The 6733-nt window shown below is 44.6% G+C and overlaps 1 protein-coding gene across 7 annotated transcripts in view; it reads right to left on the reverse strand.

The window, feature by feature from the left end:
- Rabgap1l (RAB GTPase activating protein 1 like) overlaps window positions 1-6733 on the reverse strand; it is a 723114-nt gene that overhangs the window by 701636 nt on the left and 14745 nt on the right. For 6 of the 7 annotated variants that reach the window (XM_031386695.1, XM_031386710.1, XM_031386700.1 and 3 more), the window contains exon 1: window positions 3889-4086. The exons of the other annotated variant lie outside the window; for it this stretch is intronic. The gene's annotated coding sequence lies outside the window, so the exon portion shown is untranslated. Of the gene's footprint in view, window positions 1-3888; window positions 4087-6733 lie in introns of those variants that run through there. 7 annotated transcript variants of the gene reach the window in all.

A 6733-nucleotide genomic window follows, 5' to 3' on the forward strand; every position in this document is an offset into this window, starting at 1 on the left:
CCAAAAATGAATCAGCATAAGTATGAAATTGCTATATTCAAACAATTGTGGCATCTTGTTGGCTGAATAAGCAATGTAGAAAGGAAATGAAATATAAAACTTAAAATGTTGAGATATAAGTCTGCTTAATTTCATTAACTCTTAGTAACTGGGATCCATTAATGTCCACATACATATACCCAATTTAAATATTAACTATAAAATCAAAACTCCTGCCTATTCTTAAAAGACAGGAGTCAAGTCAAAAAATGAATATATCAGGCTAGAAAGGTGGCTCAGGATTTAAGAACAATTTATTTCCAGCACCCACGGCTTACAACCACCCATAATCCAATTCTAAGGAATCCAATACCCTCTTTTGAACTCCAAGGATACCAGGAACACATGTGGTATACAGACATGTGAACACACACAAAATAAGCAAATATTTTTAAAGAAAATTTTAATTCTTTTTTTAAAATATTTTAATGAGTATGTCTTCATTACTCGGGTTCAACTCTGTCTTTTCTGTTTCCATTTGTCATGACAAATACCACAAGACTAAAGAAATCCCTGGGTTGACCAGGCATAGTGGTAGAATCCCAGCTCTCAAGAAGCAAGGAGGATCATGAGTTCAGACCAAGTTACATATGCACTGGAGCCCTGGGTGGGTTATACAGCAAGACCTTGTCTGAAAAAGACTAGGAAAAAAAATTAAAAGTCCTATGTTCAGTCTTTGTATCCTCAAACCCTGGAACTGAATCATTTATATGACATAAGAGTTATACTTTGAGTCTGGCTAATTTCAGTGTCTGATATTTTTCTTATTGCTCTTCTGTTTTGTTTTATTTTGGTTTGGTTTGGTTTTGGTTGGGTTGGGTTTTGGCAATACATTTCTGTAATAAAGTTTAAAATAATGTTTAAAAGATATTATAAATATGCAAAAACTGACTGAAACCTGTAAGACATAGGGGTAGGGGAAGAGCTCTGTGCTGGGCCTCCAAAGGCTACAGTACTGATTGCCTTCAATCTCCTAAAGCCCTCATCTCCGTACAACTTAAAGAATGGTGGCTAAGGGCTGGAGACTCAACAGTTAAGAGCAGATGTTGCTCTTGCAGAGGTCCTGGCACCCACATGGGAGCTCATACCATCTTTAACTCCAGATACAGAGGATGTGATGCCCTCTTCTGACCTACAGGGGCACTAGATACGTACACACACACACACACACACACACACACACACACACACACACACACGGTGCACATCCATGCAGGCAACGCACTCATACACATAAGCAATAAATCAATAATAATAAATAATCAAAAAAGAATTTTTAAAAAGAAAATGGTAGGCTGAAACAAGAGTCCCAATGTAAAATCTTCCAGTGCAAGAATTTTACACACCTAACTGTTCCTCCCTTCAGAGTCAGTATGCAGAAATCTGTTAATCTCTCCCACATAATACTTGTACTTGGAACTACAGAATTTCTACTTTTCACTACTTCCCCAAGACCTAAGGCTTTCAGCCTCACCGCAGTATCTGAGAGCTCAAATATACAGACAGCAATTAAACCATTTCGAGCTTCAGACAAAGCAAAGCTTTTCAGAAGTCACAAATACAGAACAAATGAGCTGACAGAAATGAAAACTCTTGTTTCACTTGCTTAATAATGTTTTGTAAGTCAAATATAAATACAGTTGGGCTTGGTTCATGTCCATAATCCTTACAATTAGAAGGCTGAGGCAGAAGGACTGCTATAAACTGAATGTCACTGTGGGCTTATAGTGAGTTCAGGCCAGTCAGAGCTACCATATAACTCTCTCTCAAAAAATAAGTAAATAAGGCTAGAGACAGCTCAGTGGTTTAGGAGTACTAGCTGTTCCTCCAGAGAACCTGGTTTCAATTCTGGGACCTACATAGCTGCTAACTGTCTGTCACTCCAGTTGGGCACTTCAGATGCCCTCTTCTGGCCTCCTCTGGCACTAGGCACAGAAGGGGTACATAGTCATAAAACACATAAAATTAAATAAATCTTTAAAAATAAATACATAAATATCCCAACAAAAAATAGTACAACCTTTCAAATAATTTTTTAAAAACACCCTAATGATATGAATCATGAGGGAATGATCAAACAAGCAAAACTTCTCAGAACAACACAAACATAATATACAGAACTTCCCATCAAATGTTTAAAAAAAGAAGGAAAGAAAAATGTCATAGGTCTACAGCTGTATTTTTTGCACTTGTTTGTGTATTTGCTATTTTCCTCAATAATACTGCAACTTACCTTATCTGCAGCTTCCCAGAGCACAAATTAAGCTTTACAACACGCTCACAGATAAGCCCTGAACAACCACATCTATTTCTCCCCAGATGGTTTAGTATACTGGAGTACATCTTGAACTAATTTAATATGGTCATCAATCTAACTCAAAGTCTTAGCTAGCTTCCCAAGAAATACAATTTTGTAATAACATATACTACATTAAATTCATCTAGCCTTTTTTTGCAACCTCAATGTCAGTTTCATATAGAGAACACAACTAAGATAATGAATCACAGGCCAATTTCCCTTTCCAGGCAGCTTGTAAACTAGTATTTTCCACGAGTAGGATCCACTTCCAATTTGACTACAAGCTTCATGTATGTACCTCCTGATCAGGATTACTGGACATTCTACAGAAGTGAGGCCAAATGTAAACACTACTACAAGAAAAGTATTAAGGTTTTCATGAAACCTTGTTCTCTGAATTGTGAGTCAACTATCTACCTTTTCTCATACACAAGAAAATTTAGATGCAATAAAATCATCTAAACTTTCCATTGACAAAAAAAGGAAGAAAGAAAGAAAAAGAGAGAGAGAGAAAGAAAGAAAGAAAATGCAGGCTTTGAAATCTGTTTCCAGACAGCACTAAGCATGTCAAGCAAGCCCTTACCATTAAAGGTTAGCGGTTCATTTTATTTGCATACCATCGATTCTGAAAAACGATCTCCTAAATTTGAGTCTTTTTCTGATATAACTAACTCTGAGAAGTCCAAAGAGAACACATAAGCACCTGAACGAAACTGTCTTGAGACCACAAACGAACTCTCCTGAGTTCAGCCCTCCTTGCTACCGGCCACCTCCCCAGTGGCCAGCGGCCCCTTTCCACATGCTGACGCACTGCCCAGCCCTGCACCGTTGGCGATCAGAGCAAAGTACCAGCTCGGGTCTCAGAAACTTTGACTCAGTTATCAGGACACGGAGGACAACACGCGCGTGGGTGTGGATGGGTGTCTGTCTGGGCCCACGTGGTCAACTTTGAAGCAGGGAATTCCTTGCAGGTAGAGATCTGCCCAAAAAAAAAAAAAAAAAAAGCCTATCCCAGACAGCAAAACCACAAGCATCGCCAGCAGGGACGGAGCAAAGTGCGCGGGGCGGAGGAAAGGGAAGAGCGAGGGAAGGACACGGGATCCAACCGACGCTTTCGAGTGGGTAAAAAAATAACCCTGTCCACACGCCCCCCGGACCCGAGGCTGCTGGCACTGCGAGCCCGGCAGCAGCCACAGCCCGGCGGCCGCCGGCGGGGGCGGCGGCAATGTCAGGAGGGCACGGTTGGAGGCGGCGGCCGCCCAAGCCACCACCCCGCCCCAGGTGAGGGGCGCCAACCCCGCCTCCCACCCGGCAGCCCCACCGCGACGAGCAAGCCACACGGAGAACCCCGGGTGTCCGGGAGGCGGCGGACGGCGCCGAGCCCGCCGGATGCCTTCCGCCCTGGTGCTCCAGCATCCCGGTCCCGGGCCGGGCCTCGCACCCCGATCCTCTCTGAACCAGCCCGGTCCACCTTCCAAACCCCCACCCCGGACCGCGGCTCCCCGCCGTCAGGCCGCCGTCGGGCTCCTCGAAGGCCGCCTTCGCCTCACCTCTCGTCTCCGCCGCCGTGCCGGAACAACAACTCTGTCAGACGCCCGAGTCCCGCCCGCCGCCCAGAGCTCTGCGGCCGGGCCCGTCCCGTTCACTCTGCCGCCGCCGCCGCCGCCGAAGCCCAGGGAGGGCGGAGGGAGCGGGGAGGGGAGAGGACCGCACGGCAGGAAGAGGCGAGGGAGGGGGCGGACTGAGGAGGAGGAGGAGGCGGCCGGCGGGAGCGCGCGCGCCGGCCCCTCGGTGCGGCGTGCGCGCTCCCGAGGGCGGAGGCGCCGTCTCTGCCCAAGGCGGCGGCGGCGGCGGCGGCGGCGGCGGCGCGCGCGCGCGTCCACAGCCTCGCCTGACCCGGCTTGGCCCCCGAAGGCGAGCTAGAAGAGCGGAGGCGCGCGCGAGGCCCTCCAGCACCGGTCCTGGCCCCTGCCAGTCATCCCCAGCACTGAGTTCTCTAAGTCCCTTTTGAGGAGATTCTTTCTTAACAAACCTGTTTCACCTATTTCCATTCTGTGAGGCCAGGAAGTCACCTCGGAGGACTAACTTTTCCACCGGGACTCTTTGTCCTTTTGAAGATGTTTCTCTGTGCTTGGAGGCATCCCCCTAGATGAGTTCTTCCAGACTCAGACTGTATAGGAAAGAGCTCACCCAAACTGTAAAGGCAGCCCAGGTCTCACCTTTTATCCTTTTAGAGGATAGATTTTTTGGAGGACAGATAAACTAAGGGATCTATTTTCTGCCACAAATATTGTACTGATGTTTGAACTGTGAATTTCTTCCTTTCTAGATCAAGCAGCCAGAAATGACCTGTATATTCCCTGAATCTCGTAAGAAGTTTTTTCTCAGGTTTATGGCACAAATATGTGTTGCCCTTAATCTGTGAAATATTTTAGAGATTCCAGAAGGACCTACTTCACTCATTTCTGTGTCTTTCATGATGAATCCTACCTGGCTTATAGAAAGTATTCATTCAATTACTGTATGAGTTAAATGTGTCCAGAGATTGGACCTCTACAGTGGCTTCTTGAGTTGAAAATTATCTTTGTTTATAACACTTCATTTGCTCTGTCATTATTGTGCACCCACATCCAAAAGCTTCTCTGAGAAATGTAACATTTGTCAAAGGACCTTCACAGCCAAGTTTCTTTTCTCGTTTTTTCTTAATGTTAATGCCTACAGATGCTGGGTCATAGCAAAAGTGTTCCAACTCATTTGGGTTTCCCCTCCACATTGGGTCCTTCCCAGAAGGTATTTTTGTTGAGCTCTGTACCCTGAGTAGACCTCTTAACCCTGAACCTGGCTCAATGAATGCTTTAAGTTTTGATACCTAAGGAAGTTAGGATTTAATTAACCCAAATCATCTGTTGACTTCCCTGCTTGCAGAGTCTCATTGTAAATATACAAGAAGTAGATACTGAGCCAGACTCTATGAGAAAATCAGCACGTGAGAAGGCCATAGTGTGTGCCTTCTGGCATCTTCTAAAAAAGCGAAGTTATTTGACAAAGGGGACAATGAATGCTAGTTCTTAGCTCACGTTCTCGTGTTTAATCGATCCAGGAGGCCAGGCCAAAGAAGGGTGTTACTTCACAGTTAAAATCGGTCTCCTCACTTCAGTTAACCTAATATAGACCACCCCTCACAGGTGTACTCGGGGGTCTTCTCCCAGATAAGCCTATATCCTGGCAAACTGACTATTAGCCACTGAAGACAGCCAGGCACATCTTGTGTGTGGAGGACAATGAAAGGAGTCTTCCTCACTCGGGCTGCGGTGACCGTGACGGTGACGGTGACGGGTAGTTTTAGTTCCCAAAGCTGTCCTTCTAAGGTGAAGGAAGCTGGCCTGAGGGCGAAGCTGACACATTGGGGAAGAGTTCAGAATAAGCCAGAAGTCTTCCTCTAGATTTAGTCATTTCCCTGAGTCAGGATGTTTCCTTAGTGATTTACAATTTTAAAAATGAATTTAGCTTTTTTTATTATTCGCAGTCAAGTCTGAATGTTTCAATACATATTATGTATGGAAGGGTCATGTATTAGATGAATCTTCCAAGGATATTGTTTTAATGAAATGAATAGATACTGTACTTGATAAGATTTTAGAAGGTCTTCATAGGAACTTGTCTACTACCCAGAACCCTTCCCAGACTAGGTTATTCCTATGATGTCTGAGAACTCATCATTGCACTTAAAATTAATTTAAATTCTGTGCTTTATTTAAATCAGCTTGCTCTAATAAAAGCACTTCATTGACTCTAATGGGTAACCATGTATATATGTATTTAGCATGTGAGGGTTTTTTTATATTTTTGCTTTGTCTTATGTGTGTGTGTGTGTGTGTGTGTGTGTGTGTGTGTTTGTGTGTGTGGTATACTTAAGCATATACTAAACAAACCCAAAGAGGATGATGGGTATTTTCTATCATTCTCTATTCTATTCTCTTAAGACAGAGTCTCTCACTGAACCACAACTCCCCGGTTTGGCTAGCCTGTCAGCCAGCAAGCTCTAGCAGGCTTCCTGTCTCTATTTCTAACCAGCACTGGGGTTGTAGGCATGCATGGCCACACCTGGTCTTTTTTACATGGGTGTTAGGGATCTGAACTTAGGTTTCCATGTTTGCATAGCAAATGTTCTTACCCACTGAGCCACCCCCTAGCCACTATTATATTGTTTCAGAGTTGTTTTGTTGTTCTTGTTTTTCTGACACTTGGACAGATTAGAAAAATAACCCTGGCAACCCAGGTTGTGGTGGTGCGTACGTATAAGCACTTGGGAGTCTGTGGCAGATGAATCTCTGAATTCAAGGCCAGACTGGTCTACTGAGTCCCAGGACAGCCAGGGATACAAGAGAAAACCTT

Source organism: Mastomys coucha, unplaced genomic scaffold (genome assembly GCF_008632895.1).
Source record: "Mastomys coucha isolate ucsf_1 unplaced genomic scaffold, UCSF_Mcou_1 pScaffold1, whole genome shotgun sequence".
Lineage (NCBI taxonomy): Eukaryota > Metazoa > Chordata > Mammalia > Rodentia > Muridae > Mastomys > Mastomys coucha.